The sequence below is a fragment of the Thunnus albacares genome, chromosome 8, assembly GCF_914725855.1.
Source record: "Thunnus albacares chromosome 8, fThuAlb1.1, whole genome shotgun sequence".
In the NCBI taxonomy this organism is placed as follows: domain Eukaryota; kingdom Metazoa; phylum Chordata; class Actinopteri; order Scombriformes; family Scombridae; genus Thunnus; species Thunnus albacares.
Genome location: NC_058113.1, coordinates 16,092,260 through 16,112,700, shown reverse-complemented (window position 1 = coordinate 16,112,700; position 20,441 = coordinate 16,092,260). Strand labels below are relative to the sequence as shown.

Below are 20,441 nucleotides of genomic sequence, written 5' to 3'. Positions count from 1 at the left end.
AGAGTCTCCCCAAGTTACCTAAGAGGATTTGTGAGATGTTTATTTATTAGCCATCTTCCACACTGAGTCTGTAATAGTCATAAAGCCTCTCCTTTCATTCTTAAATAATTTCACTTCTGTAAGAGCCTTAGTGGGATTACTGCTATGCTGAGGAGCAGACTTTAGCTTCATACAAGGAGACCTGCCCATGAAGGTTTACGCTGAAGATTATGACACTGTGAGAGGGTTGGCTGGCTGGATTACACTGTGGTATTAGTCCTAATAAAACTGTCAGCTTCCCTTAATTTACTCAACTGCAATTCAGTTGAAATGTGTGAATTGGGCAAATTTGTTTTGATCTCTCTTTTATAGTGTAATATTTTAATCTGTTAGTGCATCTGGATAAAGTCTAATCATCACACTCGCAAATTAAATTTCCAGACAGTGTTAATTAGTAAATTAGTAAAGGAATAGTAAAGCCTAAATACATGTCCTTTTAAAAATGTTCCTGCTGAAATAAACATTCAACATCATGGTGTGTTGTTACTATGATTGGACAAACACTTTGTGGCCAAGCTGTCATATATGTCAAGTTCAGTAATGGCTTCCCAGGTATGTCAGCTGTAATAGCACTTCTAGTATCTGTCACGGGATCCAAAGCATTTAGCTAATTGACATGCTGAGCTGTGCTCATCCTGACATGAAAGGTCACACATGAAAAGATGACAAAATCAGCCACCTTGGGCAGCCTGTAAACGTGTATAGTAGTCTGACAGTAATGAAAAATATAAGAAACCAACATTGAATTGAATTTGTCGTCAGTAGTCATTATGTGGGTTAGATGTGCTCTTTGAAGTCCCATTCTTAATACCAGTGAGTGATATGGTTAACATTTAGTAAATCACATATGTCATTGTGATACAGGTCATGATATAAGGATGGGGGATATGATGGTACATATATACTGTGGGACAGTATACATTTGTCAGCTGATTGTGTCAGATTTTGCCATACCATTTATATCATTTATTCCATGGTAGCTGTCCCTTCAACATCTTTGAACATAGTAGGTCAATGTTGCACATCGATGAGCGGGACTGATTTATGGCAGTATTAGATATTGATATGATTTTTACAGATATTTGATTATTTACTTGGATTTGACGCCTAGAACTGGCTGAATTAGCCAAAAACAGACATTCCTGGTTATTTTATCTATTAGCAATCTTTCTCTCTCTCTCTCTCTCTCTCTCTCTCTCTCTCTCTCTCTCTCTCTCTCTCTCTCTCTCTCTCTCTCTCTCTCTCTCTCTAGATAGATAGATAGATAGATATTCTGTGCGAAAATAATTTAATCTACATTGCCCACCTCTATCATGATATAATACATTTTCTAGAAATTTCTATCCAGGAAATAAAACCTGACAAATCAAGGGGTTTTATCACAAATTATACTAATATATATAAATCAAATATTGCCATAAAACAATCTTGATCATTCATTTGCAGCATTGCTTACAATGGTCCAATACAACCAAAGGAGGGCTGATTATAGTTTGTTTTTATTAACCATTTTGCTGAATATTTTTTCCATTCATGTGATTGCTGTATCCATTGTTTGAACTACAAAATGTTAGAACATTCACAATTTATCACAATCATAATTTTGTAAAGCCTAATGTGACGTCTTCAAATTGCCTTGTTTTGTCTGAACAACAGTCTAAAACCTTAAGACATTCAGTTTACAATGATATAATATGTAGAAAAGCAGCAAACTCTCATATTGGAGAAGCTGCAACCAGAGAATATTTGACATTTTTGAAAAATCATTTAAAGATTGATTAATAGTCAAAATAGATGCCAATGATTTTCCTTTCGACTGACTAGTCGTGTCAACTCAACAACTAGAAAGACAGTTGTTACAGTTGATATATTGTTGTATTACCCAACTGTCCTCCTTATAATTGTGTGGGAGCTGCAAAGCAAAACACAATTATGTTATCTTCGCTGTTATCTTCACTCTTTATTATTATTATTATATATTTATTTTGCCGTTTTTCGGCGTCTAACTAGTCCTACACGATTTATCAACTTCATTTCAATGTCAAATTGTACATCCCCATAAGGAGATGTATGCTATTACTTTTCTCATCTCTAGCATATTCTGTTGATTTTATATAAAATTATATAAAATTAAAATTTATAATGGAAGGTCAATGGGAGTAATGTTTGAAAGCTCATATCTCAAAAACTAAAAGTGCTAAAGTATTCAAACTTGATTGACAGGTGGCCTATGTGGAAATGCTTAACATATTTTAAAATGGGACCTATACCACCATGTGGTCAGTTATTACGTGTTTTATGTTTTTATGTTTTGGTTTATAACTCATGAACCGTGAGGCCTATCCAAACAATTTTGGCACAGTGTATTCCTTGGATGGTACCAAGTAGACTGATATAGGCCACGCCCATTTGCGCCCGAAAATCTTTCCGCCATTTTGAATTTTTTCAAAAACACATTTTTTGCTTCTTTTGGCACATTTTTCTTCCAATCTTCACCAAACTTGGCACATACCATATTTAGATGATCCCGAACAGAGCTTTTATCTTCATTTTTTGGTATCACTTACCGTTTGTCTGTAATTGGTTACCAAACTTTTGAAGGCGTGGCCGGATGCATTTAACGAACCACAACGCTTCAATGCTGATTCAGATCGACACCAAATTTGAGAATCTTGTACATATAATGGCAGTGCACCATTATGTAAAAATTGATTACAGTTCTACCCACAGGGGGCGCTACTGTAATATTATAACATGATATTTCTACAGTTCTGCTGTCTTCAGTGAAATTAAACTTGGTACACAAGTTCTCCATGTCAATGTGCGTGATCTAGTGAGACATGGTGCCAATAGCTCCACCTTGTGGCCATTAGTGAAATACCACCATACTACTTATTATCTTAAATATCTCTTAAATTCAACATTCCATGGTGACCAAATTCAGCAAAATTATACAGATAGGGATGTTGAACAAGTGTGTGGTATTTGATACAATTTCACCTGTAGGTGGCGCTAACAAAATTTGAATGTTAACTGCTGAAGCAGAAATTTGCAGCAACAGTAGCAATAACAGCAGTGGCAGCAGCGGGCAGTGGCAGCAGCGGGCAGTGGCAGCAGCGGGCAGTGGCAGCGGCTGCGTCTGGCGGTTTGCAGCTCCCACACGCAATTTCTTTAGAAATTGCAGAATTTTCTAGTTACAAATGTGTTGTTCATACTCACTCTTCAACAGGGGTGTACTGGGAAAGAAATTCAGCCCTGGACTTATGTGCTGGGATCAGTCCATTGTGGTGATAGTGGTGGTGGTGGTGGTGCTGGTGTCAGTGAGGGTTGATCACATATGTACAATATTTCACTTGTTTAGAGCTAGTTGGTTGTGATTGGCCAGTCCCGGAAAACACACGCAGCACGCTCTCACACACAGTGGCACACAGTGAGTTAAAAACTTTATGGATGTTTTGACGGTCCACCAGCCCACCGGGATTTGTCCCTGTATGCCCGATGACCAGTATGCCACTGCTCATAAACAAGCACAAAGCCAGACTGCATCCAGTGAGCTCAGTTTCTGCTACAACAAAACCCTTACACAGGAAAATGTGATTTAAAGACAACATTTTAATGATCACCGTAGGGACTACAGGTATGCTCAGCTTTAGTCAACAAGGCCTGTATTTATCAAGATAAATGACTGCAGTATGAACCTCAGAGGAACAGTAGTGGCAGACCCAAAACCCAGAAACAAACCTATCTACAGGTTTCAGGAAATAAAGGGAGCCTGGGAAAGCATTAAAACATAAAGGGAGGAAAGAGGGAGAAAACAGGGATTTTTATGAGGGGAAGTGAAGAGTAGAGGGAGAGGAAGTACATTGTAGAATGGCTGCAGATTAAATAAAAATGAGTGAGTCACAAAGTTAAAGTGTAGTCTGCCACCACCCCTCACCCACCACCCACCCCTACCCCCTCTACCACCACATCACCACAAGCAGCAATTTCAGGCTTTGTGCTGGAATACAGCCACACAGATTCATGCACCTCCCACCCCCATCTGCCATTCAATGCAGTAACACAAGAGGATTTGTTAAAAAAAAGAAGGAAAAAAGATAAGGACGACCAGATCTCTCTCTCCCTCTCTCTTTCCCTCTCTCTCTTACACACACACATACATGCACACTCTGCCCTACACTCACTTAATTAATTTTAGAGCCAAGAGATAATCGGGTTCCACTAATGGATTCCCGTGTGCTCGCTATTCTCTACTATATCCGTGTGCCAGTGGGCATAAAATGTACCATTTTATTGTATCACATGTTTTCTCCCCCTGTTCTCTGTGTATCTGGCTTCCTTTCCAAGTTTTTGAAGTGCGGCACACACAGTACCTTGATTAAATCCTGCAGAGTCATTGTGAAATGAGAGCAACACCATACTGGAGGAAAGGAGCGCTGTAAATGTGTCGTAGCAGTTTAGCTGTTACCAGAGGTGACAAACTAATGAATGCCATTAATGAACCCTTTGGCCATGCTTGCAATCGACAACACTGAAACAGAGCCTTGTTTCATCTGGTTCAGAAGGGTTATTGGGGGTTTTCATTTCTGTTGTCGTCTAGTCGAGTCTGGGGTGGAACTAAAGAAAGTATACATTTGTGTTTGTGTCTCCAAGCATAGACTTCATCCAGCTATTCGGCAGAAAATTAGTTGACATTAATTGCACATTTACACAGCATCTTCCTGATAGATTTAAGGAAACTCTGCCAAATCCTAGTTTAGATTACTTAATCTTGTCTCCTGGCCTTTTTGAAATATTTCAAATTATGAGTCCCAGTTGGAAAGGGGAGTAATTCCCAATTCAGAGTTTAATAATGTTTGCTTGCAAGGCTCATCACTTTATGTTGTCTCTATAACCTGTCATGCATAAACTGATCTGATTGCTGCATTTGATGAGTTAATTTCTTCAACTTTCTCAGTCTGCATGGCTGTTTCTAGGTTACACATAATCAAGGAAGAAGATTAGATTAAAGCCACTTTCAGTTTCTCAAAGATTACTTTACTTTTCATCATCTACTCATTGATGGGGCAAGCCTTCCTAGCTTTGAAAATTTGTAGGTCAGTTATTAATCCTTGCACCTGTGTCTGTAAAAGCTAGATGGGACTGTGTGGTTTGAATGCATGCAAGTGTCTTCGGTGTTTGTGTGTGTGTCATAGGTTTGTCCAGCGTCACCCGGAGGGATGGAGATACTAGTATAGCCTTCTTGATCGCATCCAGCTCTGACCCCTCTCAGGAGTCTTGCAAGGCAGAGATATCACTGCAGTGCAAGGTCTTTACACCCAACATTACTGCCTCAGTAAGCCTAAAAAAAAGTTGAACGCCAGGGCGAAGCGAGATGTTTAGTCCTGCCACAGCCACTGGGAGGTTTCAGAGGAGCCCCCTCGAAAACATCTGCAGTGTGGTGATAACACTTGTCCTGTCGTGTCTGGGAGGGGGGGAGAAAAAGCTAGAGCACAGTGAAAGAGATTGAGGGCTGGTTGGAGAGAGGAGGGGGGTGGGGGCGGGGGATTGCCCTGGCACAGTGGATGATTTGAGAAACGGAGAGCATGAGGGTTGAAGGAAGAGAGAGAGTCTGAGTGATGCAGAGCATGTAGAATGTTATGTGGGCTGCAGGGTGGAGTGCATGCTAATGGAGGAGTCCAGCCTTATTGCTACTCAGCCCGAGCAGCTGGGAGAGCAGAAAGATCCATCTCTGTCATGTACATGTATTCACAGGTGGCCTTGAAACGAGACAAGGAACGGGGAGGAGGGACACAGGCAAGAAAAAGCCCGTGGCCAGAGTGGTCCGCTGAGTTGTATGAAAGCAGAACTGCAAATCTAATTTCCTTAACGGCCCCAGCTGCAGGGTTTGAGAGAGTGTGGGGTTGTTGGGTCCACTGAGACTTATCAGGCCAGTATGAACATTCTGCAGAAGAACATTGTGGAAGCGGTTACAGAGGGAAATGGATGTACTTTTTGGCAGGTCATTTCTGCTCCGCCATCATTTTTGCGCAGCTTCTTCAGAAAGACTAAAAGCTCATTTCTAACATATTAATCCAAAGGTGCAGTGGTACTGATGGGTAGGAATCACAGTTTTCTCAGCACAATTAGGTCACACACTCCACTCACAGACAACTTAGTACACAGACTCACACACACACATGCACCACACACTCACTGCTTTATAAAGACGGCACGCTGCAGAAGCTGCATCAATTATTGAAGGTCCGGGCTCTTGCTTGTTGGTGAGGCTTTAGCACTTGTCACGCACCCTTTCAATGCTCCGACATCAGCCCTCTCTCTTCATGCTACCTGGTTTTTATGTACCCTTCCACCCCCTTCCCCGCCCTCCAGGTCCACTCCCCAGCTTCGTACACAAAAGAAAATCCCCACGCCTGTCTCCTCCCTGCCTCTGCCCCGCTCATCCATTCTCAGCCCTCCCTCCCTTTCGTCTGTCTCTGGCCTAGCCTCCTCTATTCTCCCCGCCATATCCCAGAGGCACTCCTTGCCCCTCTCATACCCACTCTCCTAGACACTGCTCCTTCCATCTGCCTCAGCAGCTTTCAGTGGCCAGTGACATCTTTTCACTTTCCTCATGTATACTTTGATTGTACTTGAATAATTCATGCTCCAAACTCACCCTTTGTTTTATTATTTTTTCTGCACTTTGCTACTCCTGCTGTTTTCCTTTCATTCTTGATATTTGAATCTGCCTGTCTTTATTTGCATCTTTTGGTTACCCCATTCTTTGTCAGCTCAACACAGAATTGGTTTCAGTTGTTTAATGCTGCAGTGTGTGTTGGTCAGCCAGTCATGATTGTTACTGCTGGAGTTCCCTGCTCCGCTCAACTAACGTTACTCTCTGAGTGTTCATCTTATAAAGGTAATTATTTAGTCATTAAATCAAAAAATGCTTGCAGCCGCTTTTTTGAAGATGAACTGCAAGATAAGTCTAGCGTGTGTGCGCTGTAGACTGTCCGGGTGCTGCACTGCCCTTGCAGCTGAGTTCCACCTTTGTCGTTCTGTCAACATCATGTTCACAGAAAATCTTTATAAAAAATCAACTTCTGACATCTATGAATCAATTCAGAATCATCCATGTCCACATCGCGATGCATCTTAGGATCGGGAAATTTCCACACCTCTTGTCTGTGGTGAGTTTTTTTTTTTTTTGCAAGGCTTGTTTTGTAATCTGTCTTTTCGTTAAACCCATTTTCTCTGAATCTATGTCATCAGCTGAGGAATGAGTGATTTTCTGAAAATCACCAGATAGGTGACACGGACGTGGCAGCAGTAAAGTCAGCTTTATATTTGATAGTGGATATTTAGTCAAGACCTGAATTTGAACTTAAATAAACTGTACGGCAACGGAAATTTAAGCATATCAATGAATGAATTTATGATCACTCAAAGAGAAAAAGCATATCTGTTAGTGAAGTTTGGTATTTTTTCCCAAATATGGGAGCCAAATACTTGCCAGCAGTTGTTTATTTACCAATGTTTAATGTGCTGTTTAGGGTGGAATTTCCTGTAGAGGAGGGTACATTTCCACCAAAGGAGTCTCAAACATACCCTCCTTTCCCTTGAGACACAATGTTCCCACAACATTCGACTCAATACTCAGAATTCAGCCTAGATTCCACAAAAGCTGCCTACAGTTGACTCTGCCCAAATTTTACAGAGTATACACAGATGGTGGTGCAGCTTGATGATAACTATAGATGCTATAGATGATAACAAGACTCAGGTGCTGCTGTGGTTACTGTTAATCATCAACAATAAGATTCAGCCAGCAATGGGGAGAGACAGATAGTTTTTCATTCTTTTCTCAGCTCTGGGTCATCATCACACTCACCAAGGCCAAACTGTGCCAGTTAACAGCTAATACTCACCCAGACTCGGCTGACAAATTGGATACTTCGAACTAGTCTAGCTGTGGTTTGAAGAAGAATGTAATAAAAGTACAAAGCACAAATGGAGGTACGAGGGCACAGTAAGGGGTCTTTTGTACTGATTATCTCAATGCTTAAGCCATTTTCTCTTGAGTTGGACAGTCCACGGAGACTTTATGGCCTGAGGAAATGAGATAACACTAATATTTAATCTACTGAGTGATTCTGCAGCACAGACCGGCAGACTACACAGCACGCATTATCTTACCAGAGTGGCCCAGTTTAAAATAACACTGAGAGGGCTAAAGCAAGACAGGACATGTCAGCTTGACATGATCTCAGTTATCAGTATTATTTTCTTGTCAGTGTGCTCTCTGCTGCTACTGGAATTGTCCAGTGCTTGTGTTGTGTTACTAACAGTGGACAGAACAGCAGTCGCACCACCTTGCTAGTTAACTTGGGGGAAGGTACAGTCAGATACAGTCTTGATTGACTGATTCTATAATAATCAGATTATTCGTTATAGAAGTTGTGAACAGAGCAAAGGGAGTGTTGGAAGGACAAAGAGTTGGCCAAGTTGATTTGAACAAAATGAGAAGATATTCAGTTGTATTGTAACATGCTGGATGTGTGGCTCTGAAGCAGAGAAATATGTGAGCAATCATTAAGTCAGCTACTGACTCACCACATTGGCAACTAGTGAGCAAGAATGGGATCATCAAAAATAAATACTATACTACTACTAATAGTATTATTATCACTAATAATGATAGTAATAGTAGTCAATATTAACTATATTGGTAATATGATATTACTTTAGATTTGTGTCTGTACCTAATCATTTTCTTCAATGATAAATTGATTTGTTTTCATCTAATTTATGAATTGTTAAAAATGAAATAAAATACAGAAAATCCCCATCACAATTTCCCAATGCAAAAGGTATTGATTTAAAATATTTTGATTTATACAATCGAAAGATTTACAGTGATATGAAATAGACGAAAAGCAGCAAATTCTCACATTTGAGACCTAAAACCTGAATATTTTGGCCATTTTGCATGATAAATTACTTAGAATAAATGTAATAAATTAAAGTGAAAAAAAACATAACACAAAAAAACTAAAACATATAAAAGTGTCAATGATTATCAATTTTGCAATTGACTAATTAATTATTATATTATAATTATATTGTGTACATAATTATTATTTTAGACTATAATGTCTATAATAATGGCTAATAATAATAATAATTCCTGTTGCAATTGATGTTATATCATATATATTCAGATTAAATTATTATTCAACAACTTTTTATGGGAACTATTATATAATTATTAATTATATTTTAGCTCCCTCTGAAGAGTAAGAGATTGAAGAAAGCAGTTTCTCTGGTATACCAGAAGGATACAAGAAACCCAACTCAGCAGGGCCTTGGATTGCATAAGTAACTGAAGTGGCGTGTAAACAACCAACAGCCAGTAATAAGGAAAGCTAACCAAGCATTAAGCTTCTGATCTACCGGTGATAGAAAGTCAAACCAAACATATGGGGACTCTTTCATTTGAGAAAGAAAGAAAGAGAGAGCAAGGCAGACTCATAACAAGCCGGAGTGAGAGAGAGAGAGAGAGAGAGAGTGAGTGACATGCTTGAAATTCTGTAGGGAACCAGTTGCTACGGTAACAGGGAAGGTAGCCGGCTCCTGTGGGTGGTGTAACCATGGCAACCACCCTCAGTGGCCAAGTGATGCTGAGAGGGAGAATGTAGAGGAGAGGGCTAAAAAAATGTGTGTTTACAGGTTCGATTGGAACAAGTGAGACAGATGAAGAGGATGGCGAGTGACGTGAAACGTGGGAGCATGACATCAGGCACGCTGTAGACTGTTTCATAAGAATAGTCCTCAGCTCAACCTTGATTTCTTTGCTTTGTGTAGATGGCAAGCCGGTCCCAGTGGACCCAGCGTTAGCTGTTTACCCTGCTGTTCATTGACAGAGCACCTCATTACCATAAGCCAAAGATGCTGTGCAGGGCAACACACTCGCTGAGAGACCTGGGAAGAGGTTATCCCCTCAATATGTCTTTGCAGTTTGTTGGGGTCAAACTAGCCATGCTGGGCTCTTTCATCTGTGAAGGTGTACACTTTGACCTCTCACTGGGAGTTAAAGACCAGTTTGTCCCCACTGTGGTGATACCACATGCCCCCAAATGTGAGAAACATGTTGTGAATTTGAGTTAAATGTTACATACACACCATTAACATTGGAGTATAATGTGCAGTATGTGGTATGGCTCTGGAGTCGCTGCCACTAATAAATACATCAAGTATTGCATTCAGCATTCTGGTCACATGCCTACCTCAACAAATACACATAATAATAACATTAATAAATACACACAACCACACACTGCTCTGCCTCTACCTCACGTTCTCTTTGTGAGGTTCTCACAACATATATATACTATAACCTCAAAGCTTCATTTCCATAAGATGCTAGACAGGCTCCCATGGGAGCTGGCATGATGTGATGAGAATTGTATACATGCATAAATATGAGACAGAGAGAAAGAGATATATGAATGTTTTAACCCCTATTCCCCTATGCACTCTAAACCCCTCCCCCCTCCCCCTCCTCTGTTGCTGCCTCTCTTCCCATGCAGGATATTATTTCATCTTCTGCTGGGAGTCTTTGCCATTGGACTTGTTTTATTGCTCTGCCATTATATACATTCAGTTCATCACAGCTTTATTTATTTGAATATGCTGCTATTTGAAAGACACGATTCATTACAGAAATAAAAAAGAGAGATATAGAATTCACGTACAAGATTGACAAGAGAGGAGAGATTATCAGATTAATAGTTGCACATTTGTGTGCAGTATTTATGCTATTAATGTGTTCTTAAGTCCTATGGGTAAAAAACATTAATGTCCCAAAGTACTCATGATTTCCTGAAAAGAATATGAACTTATATAATATAATATTTCACTTACAGATTTCAGTTTCACTGCAGTGTCATGTGTTTCACTAATGTATTTTAATCATGTAACTTTATCTTGGTAATGAGTAATTTGTCTTTCAAGATGTTAGTTTCAAGAAAACTCTCCAATCTGTTAAAACTGATCATGAAAGATTTTTTCACTCTATTGGCAGATTCCTGTGCTTGTTTTAACACGCACAAGTTGCAGTGTACACATATCTTTAAAGGATACACATACCAACCATGTGCAATGCTCAGAAAGTGCGTGAAGTGTCAGGAAAGTAAAAGTGGAACTGACAGAGAGAGAGAGATGACGCACGGTTCCAAAGGAGAATACCCAGGAAGAAAAACTTCAGTGCAGATTGGCTGCAAAAGACAGCAAAGTCAAAAGCAGAGTGTGGGGCTTGAGAGGCAGAAAAAGCCCAGAGTGGGAGATAAGAACGAGGCAAAAAGAAGTGTCAGATCTTGCTCATGCTGGTTGCTTGCTGTTTGTCAAGGAGATCGTAGGAAGACAGTCTGTCCTTAAGTGGATCAATTATTACAGTATTTTAACATAAAAATGCCCTCATTTAGGCTTTAAGATTCACTTAATCTACTTAAAACATGCTCAGGGGCATTATATTGTTGCTTTAAGAGCACCAGAGTCCCCTTGCACAAAATATACACACAGACACACACACACACACACACACTTGAGTAAAATACCTGACTCAACTGTAAAAAAATAAAGTTACCATCTGTTTATATTGTCATCCTTCTCACCCTGAAATCTCTGTTAACCTGCTAAATTCAGTATTTGACTCCAGGGTGGAATATCAATATCACATTGATATAGGATCCAGCTTGGGTTGCTAATTCATAACACTCATGATAATGACATTCTGATATATTTATATATAGTTATTCATGATTGGAATTTGCTGTTTTATTCATTGTGAAATGGTTTTTAACTGCGTGGGAGAAAATTAATTGTTTTCCATACATTTTAGCTGTACAAATTTGTGACAATGCGTGACTAATGCATGAAAATATTTGCTAATAGAAATTTGAACCTTTGATTCCCAGATATGACTCAAGCTCTCTGAATGTATTTACTGTATAACTACATTTTGGAGAGCTTGTTTGCATTGTGTCAATCTCTATCTGCCTGCAGAAAATCCCTGATTCAGTGGCAATTGTGTTGACATTAGGATGTTTCAGATGGACCTGCACCGCTCAAATCTCTGCTAAGCCTTTGATTCCTTCAATCCCCCGAGGTAGCTCTTCAGCTTGAAATCACATCTGCAGGCTCACAGTGTTTGGCATTAACATGTTGGCATTCCCATGTTGTGTTGCTTAACTGTGAAGGAGGTTCAGCTGTGTTATGTAACAGCAGAAATTCATCAACAATGCAACCAGAGGACGAAATCATTTCAGTTTGGCTGCATTGAAGAACTGAATCACGCAAGCATTTAATTTTTCCGGACTCTCTGTTCTTCTGGCTGGATTTATGAAACATCATTACGCTGTTGTTGGGTTTTTTTTGTTTTTTTGTCTCCCACATCCCCGGCAGGAGGCGTCGGCATACAGAGAATTGTGAAAATGACCAACTATGCTCTGTTTTTTCGTCTTGAAAACATGCACAGTGTGGTGTCATTATGGTGCGTGACTCAGAAGGAGCATTTGTTGGAATGTGGGTGGAACAGAGAGGCAGCCATGCGCGTGTGTTCAACCTACTTTCCGCAACACAAGTATCGCAATCACTTGTCTCATTCCAAATATTGCTCAGTGCGGCCTTTCCATAAAACAGGGAACACCACGCATGAAATCAGTCTGTGGGAGTTTCCTGTTTTGCTCTGTTGATTGTATTGGACTTTTTTTTACAAGCCTTACCACAGATGCTGCTGAAAGGCAGGATGTTTGTTAAAAAAGGCTCACAGGAAACATAACAATATGGATGTCAAATTCAGGTGTGTGCATTATTAATTGTATTATGAAGAGAGAGAGAGAGAGTCTCAGCTGGGAAAGGTGAAGTCTCTGGTCCTGTGGGCATGGAACTTCAATTGAGTCTCATGGTGCTATCATACATCAGGGAAGTCTGGTATCCAGTGAGGTCATATGATTCCAGGAGGAGACAGCGACCTTTACAGTAGAGAGAAATCAGCTATGATTCCTTCCTATCCCCCAGCTACAGCACCCTGTAGAGTGCTACTTGCAAAGCTATAAGCTAAAACCTTGTGGAAGGATCTGCCACTCTGATGTTGGGCACATCTCTGGGTAAACATGCTCTAAATAACCACGGCCATGAAATGTGTTGGCACTGCCAGCCAACAAATCTATGGAGTCTCTTGCAGTGATGCCAGCTGACATGTCCTGTATTTTAAGCTATACTTAAAATTAAATCAAATATCGGGAGCTGGTTTTGGCTGCTGTTTCAGTCCGAGATGAACCCTGGTGATTATGGGGCCATCTGCTCCCCATGTGCCGAGCTGGAGGCTGGACGACTGTAATCTGGACTGATGAAGCGTGACTTAGAGAAGACCGTGATGTTTGCATCTTTGCAACCCAAAGCCTCTATCATAACGGTTGGCGATTAAGTTTTAACATTAGGTGTTCAGTTTAGTATTCAGTAAGTTGTTTTACATCTGTGTATGCATTACAGTCTGCAGCTAATACACAATACATAAAACACAAAGCAATATAAATTACTCTGTCCATCAGTGTCCTGAATAGAAAATGGCCTCAATTAGACATTAGTCAGAGATAATAGTAATCATAATAATGAGTGTCAGTGTGCAGAGCTAACCTGCTCTATCCCCCTTTGTCCCCTCTGCACCATGAGAGTCTGGCTGACTAATGTTACTACTCTCTAATAACTATGTGCCACACCAGGAAGAGGCCTGATGGAGCCTATGAATAATTAACTAACATGATTACAATGATGAATGCTCCCACATTTATCTGGCCATTTAGCACTGGCCTAGGGAGGGAGGCCAAACAGCCGATTGTCAGGCATTGTGTGAAAGCTATTAGGGAGGGAGAGGGAGACAACAGGGATATCAAGGATAGGGTGGCTGGGGTGGATTGAGCTCAGCCTTGAAGGGGAGGAGAGGGAGGAAAATAGAGAAAAACTGAAGGAGGGGCTCACGAGAGCAGGAAGACACCCACTATTCAGCCATCTGTGCTGCTGAGGAGCACAAAGACGTACTCAGGAAGACCTTTGTTTGTGCGCGTGTGTGCGTGTTTCATACAGGCATGGGTTATTCATCTGTGAGGCCAATTTGTACGTGGGTGTGTTATCTACGCTAGTGATGGCAATTAGCCAGTCCACAATGTTATACTCATCAGGAATAGCTAGCCAGGCTTTTCACACAGGACATGACAAAGCTCATATTACAATTACAGTTACATGATTTGAAGTAAAAAAATCTCTAGCAGCACTTGTAGTTTTGAAAACATATATACAAGATTAAAGTGTCGCTGCCTGGAGCTTTGATACTTTAAGACTGCTTCCTTTCTCCAACTTCTCCCAGTAGGGGAGGTTTTGCCAAAAAACCCCTGCTGTAATTTCACAGCCTTCCAGTTGATGACTTATTCTATGGCGTCTGTTTAAGGCTCAGTTAGATTTCTGTTGTCAAAGCAAAAACCCAGATCAGAACAAACAGAGGAAACCAACTCTGGATTTTACACGTTGTTTATGTTCTTGTGATGTACAGTTGTTTTATTACGCTGTCACTACATGGTGTATTTTGGTTAGATGGGATATCCCAGATCCCTGTTGCTAAGTAAGGATTAGCTCTTCAGGGGTCTGATGTCTCAAGTTAATCATTAGGTGTCAAGCAAGCTCCCTGCAATATATCTCTGACCAGAGAGTCTGTATTTATGTAGTTACTAGTGTATTCTATTCCAAAGTTTTCAAATCTTCAAATGTCTGGTTTTATTCGACCAATAGTCCAATATCTGAAGATATTCAGTTTACTATCATATATTCATATTCATTCATATCATACATACACAAAGTAAAGTATCAAACCCTGATATTGGAGAAGTAGAAACCAGAAAATGTTTGGCATTTCTGCTAAAAAATGAACATCGGTCATCAAAATTGTTGCTTATTAATTTTCTGTCAATTGACTAATTGATTTAGCTCTAAAAAATAAAACAAGTATGCACACATATACACACTTCCTTGTAGTAACACAAATACATACACAGTGGAGATGCACCAATCAATAGGCCACCAATCAAAACCGGACATTTTTCAGCTGATCGGCCATGACCTGTGACTGGCCGAACAGTCTCATTTATCCCATTTTTTCCTGGTCATATTTACACACTTGTGCTGCATGATGGTTCATGTCGCACACACAGCGGCACAGACAGTAATGTCACAGCTACACACACACACAACATGTCATCGGTGTGATTCTTCTTCAGCATGAGTGAAGAAGACACAAAGCTTGCAATTTGTGATACCTGTAAGTCCAAAATAAGCCGTAGAGGAACAACCTTGAAAACATTTCGAACAACTAACTTAATCAGACACTTAAAAAACCATCACCACAGTGCACATTTTATTTTGATATTTGTTTGAGGAATCAGAATCAGCCAAGAAAATTGCAATTGGTGCATCTCTAATACACAGGGCTCGTAGTTCAGATTTAGAGCATGTAAAATTACAAAGGAAGCACAGAAACAAATGAATTGTAGATAAATTAAAGTCAGAGAAACATGAAAGGATAAAGCAGAATGAAACCAGAATCAATCACATTAAATACAAGGTAATAAAGAATGTTTTAAGTGATATCAAAGGCCCTGTGTGACTGCAGCAATATACATAACATGACATGTTGCTCCCAGCACATCAGCACTAAAGGACTGTGTATCTACATGAAGCCTCTGATGCATTTTTGGCATGGTGCTCCATTGTACGATCTGGCTTCAACTTGTAAAAGGTGACAAACGATGGGTGGACTCCTCCCCTCCTCCTCTACTGCTCCGGCTTGCCTGCCAGGGCCAGGAGATTGCATCATTACGGAGGATGAAGTCATCCTGCAACATAAGGGTGGAACAGGTGCTGAAATTTTAATTAGAACATGGTGGATGATGCTGAAGGAACATGTAAATGTACTGCCCTGGCCCCAAACTCAGCCCTGAGTGGCAGAAGTATTTATGCTGCAAGATCATATTCTTCTCTCTGCTAACATTTTGGAAGCTTCACACTGCAGCATAAATCCCTCAACTAGAGGGATACCTGTGAAAATATTATTAACCATTATTATATCTGCACCAGCTGTTCCACAACTTCTGGTCCAGTGCACAGTGTGTTTGTGTTCGTCTTTGTGGGAGCACTTTGTTTCCTTGTGACGCTTTCTGCTATGGAGAATATGGAGGTGCACATGTGATTACAAAGTGAAGCAACACAGTCAGTATGCAGTAGATACGGAGAAGCAGAGCATAGAAAAATAGAATATCAAGGGAGCAAACAGAGGCAAAGAACCTGATGAAAAGGCAGAAAGTCAATCGATGTCTCCAGCTTTATATCACTAGGTCGTTATTAATGATGCAGCATTCTCTGCAGTGGGGAGCTGTCAGGCTTCTAGGCTGTCCGCCTGTTCAGCCTCATCAGCACTAGGACATGATATGTGGGACTCAGGATGGTTGAACAGCACTGCTTTATCAACCCCTGAACCGCCTTCCCCCTCTACACATTGTACAGAGATGCACACACACTTCAGTACACTATGGTATTTTCTCACTGAGACATCAAGAGCAGCTCTACTGCCTGTCCTTTACTGCAGAAGAAGCATAATTGTTGACAGATTGTGAAGCATTGTTGTGAAGCCAACTGGATCAGTGTGCCTCAGCTCCTGATGGAGACTGGTAGTGTTCAGAGAGGCTTACACTGCCGTGCTCAACCTACAACAGTCTTAACACTCTAAAATGTAACTGGCATCAAAATGGAAATTGTATATACCACCAAGACACTGAAAACCTTTGACTGCATGTTTGTCAGTCCACAGGGAAATAGAGCTATGATTTGTAACTGTAAAACATGTAAAAAACAGCTCACTCAAGACACAAGAATATGATTCATTCACTCAGGCAAAAGCTATTTTTAGCTGTGAATGAAATCCTAATCCTTCATAACAGAGAGGTATTGTCTGCCACTATTTAATCTGCATCTTGTCAATATGTCTACTAAAGAACCTAAAGCATAGTGAGAAAAGCTTTTACACAAAGAATTTTTGTAAACAAACTACCTGTTTTGGTAACATTTTAGTAAAATTAACACTTTAAAAGTATAATATATAGTAGTATGATATATAATGTATAATTTAGAGACTACTTGTTCTGTACATATTTGGTCTCTATGACCTAAAGCTTAGAAAAAACAGTAGATGTATGCACCAGAGATGAGTGTGCAGACACTGTCTCTCATCCACAACCTTTGCAGACCTTCCCTTCTTTTCCAAAGGGCCGTCTTTATCAGGTAGACTTTACACTTGGTTGACTGACTTATTTGCTATTTAAACAAGATTAGCAACTTGGCAGATCCTCTCCTCTGTCCTGTGGCATGCACACACAGACGACAGCACACTAAATATTTGGCTAGGCTTCAGGTTGGATATTGTGGTTGATTTTACATAAATATCAATAATATGTGATCTTGGGCTTAAATGATCGGTAATATAATGTAATTCATTTGAGCAAAATGTACATTAAAAGGTATATATGCATATATTGTAGCATTAATTGTCTGGCTTAATTACAAAAGCTTTATGGTTAGTGTACTATAGTAATAATGAGGTTATAAAGCCGTTTCTTGTGACTAAACATGGATGAAAAAATGTATGTTCCAAATACAATTGAATTCATTACAACACACCACAGCATTCACTGGAATGAAATAATGCTGCTGTCATCATGCCTGAGTTCAAGCACAGTCTTGTCAGTTGCAGAGCCTTTGTGTTGCATTAACCAATTGCACAAGTCAGTGTTTATTTTTTACAAAAACAAGATCCACAATCTGTCCATTTGACATGAAGCACTATGTAAATAAAAATGTCAAATACCACAAAATAAATTTCTATCCAGCAACTAACACTTCATACAGCAAAAGCATTCTTGATGTTACCATTTTGGGTAAGAGTAAAAAAGTTCTGACGCAAGCTGATGACAGTTTCTGTTTTTGCTGTGAGAATACAATGAAACACCTACAAGGGCACTTTGTGGCATTCGCACAGCTGAGCAGAGTGGGTCTGAGTGACGTCAGCCCCTGAGTGATGTTCATATGATGCTGTCACCATGGTTGTCTGAAGTGGAGATGGACCAGCATATGCAGATGGAGTAAATATACTCCAAACTGGGTCATAAACAAGCAGGAGAGTTTCTGCTTCCATGGCACGCTTAGCAGGATGCCCAATAGAAGTGTTCATCTTAAAACAGTATTTCTTATTAGGGGTTATCACAAGAGGAAGATCTAATCTGGTCGCAGATCAGGCTGGAGATTGGGTGTGCGGCCTTGCTGTGCTGGAGGTCAGGGCCTCGGGCTCCTGATGGACTGCTATTGATTGGGGGGAACGTGGCGATACAGTTGCAGTCGCTCAGCATTGATTTTCAGCAAGTGCAGTAGTGGAGAGCAGGCAAAATGAGAGAGCTGGACCAGAGGGAGCTGCCAGGTTATCTTCTCAAATATCCGGAAGTTTTTTTTTCCTCTTTTTCTTTGTGGCACTGACCTTCCCTGAGTCAAAGAGAGATATCTATTTAGACATTAGCTCAGCAGCTACACCAGACAGGCCGTTTCAGCAGCTTCAGCAATGTTTTCCTGTGCTTTTCACACAGTGCCAATAAAACCAATAAAAAGATCCCGTTCAGCATTGTCAATACCAGTCATTTCATTTTCTAGAAGAATCTAACAGTGAGAGAGAAAAGAGTTTATGTTAAAACATTTATTGTCTTGTGAACTTGCAAATAACGTATGCAATATTGCAAACCATTTTCCAAATTATACTATAGTTATTTTACATTTTTAAATTCTTTTTCTCCACCTTCTAAGCCATTGTATTCATTAATTTCACTATGGGGTGATCATTAACTTGCAGGGTCTTGCTTGAGGTGGGCAATCCATCACAGTGAAGATGTCAGCAAGTGCTGGCACCCAAAAACTTTACAATTAGCAGCAGAACAGAATTGTTTTATAAAGCAATATTGTTGGAAACCCCAGAAGACAAACAATGAGAAATTATTCACAACAAGAAAAGGAAAAAGTCAATGTTGTAGCTTCTTGCATTTGAAAAATGACTTATGTTCAAAGCAGAGAGAATACAACTATCACGTAATAATGACTTTAAAGTATATAACTGAGCATTTTGTCCACAGCCCATGACCATGATAATGGTTTATTTCACTGGGATGGATTACTTACTTGTCTCAAGTAACTTTGCAACCCTCTGTTATTTGATATTCAAAAAATACCGGTATGAATTGAACAAACGGTGGCCTGTAAGGTAGGAAAAATGCATTTGTAAATCTAAAAAAACACAGTATGCTTTGGGAAATGGTCAGCAGTAATGAAAAGTAGATGTGTAATTTGTAAGAAATCTGCTAAGACATGCAAAAACACAAACTCCTCTTAGCATTATTAAAATGCACAGACTGCTCAGGGCTTATTATATTTATTGTACATTTACTCAAAGGGTTTTATATATTTATTTTATTCCATATGAATTTTAATTAGGACTTCAAACACTCGAGCTGCGGTCGGCCAAAGCAGGGCTTCCCTTTGATCAGGCGTCACTCTCTCATATTTTTTTCTCCTCAGTTTCTTCCCTTTGGGCAACTTCTTTTTAATTGGCTCAGCGTCGCTCGTCTTGTCTGTCGTCAGCAGGTCTATCTCTCTGTCTGTCAGCACAGATAAAAGGATATGAGCTATACATAGGCTTGGGAGTTGCGGATTGCCTTTTTGAGAGGTTTCAGGGTTGGACAGTAAATATTATGGCATGTTCTCTACTGTGAATGTTACTGTCAAATGCTGCACATCAAAAAAATCCACATCATTGACCCGCAGGAGGTTGTTATTGTCTCTGGTAAACAGTTTGTTTTTGCACCAGAGATGACTCAGACCTCCAGTGGAACTTGATATACTTTCTCATGATTCTTGAATGCTCATTGCTGTCAAATCACCTAAAAAAATCTGTTTTGTCTGTTGAGGTAGATTAAGTCCTTGTTTGTGCTGTTTACAGAGCTTTTTCCTCCCCACCTAACCCCTCCCCTCTCTTATTCCTCCCTGGGCTCTCTCTGTCTCTGTGCTGTGTGTTAATGTAGTGAAGTGGCCCATCGGTCAATGAGCTTGTATTAACACCTGACTCCCAGCCCTAGCTGCTGTTTGTTCCTCTATGTGGGGTCCCCTGGGCCCTCCCCCAGGCAGAGGCAACATATCCCTCGATCAATAACAACATCCTAGAGGGCTGCTGGAGGAGGAGAAGGACGGGGGCAATCTTTTACATACTATATTTTTTCCTTTACTCC

At 40.2% G+C, this 20,441-nt stretch overlaps 1 protein-coding gene across 2 annotated transcripts in view; it reads left to right on the top strand.

Moving 5' to 3' along the window:
• Positions 1-20,441, top strand: part of aplp1 (amyloid beta (A4) precursor-like protein 1) — a 39,671-nt gene that overhangs the window by 1,546 nt on the left and 17,684 nt on the right. The gene's annotated exons all lie outside the window — the stretch shown is intronic.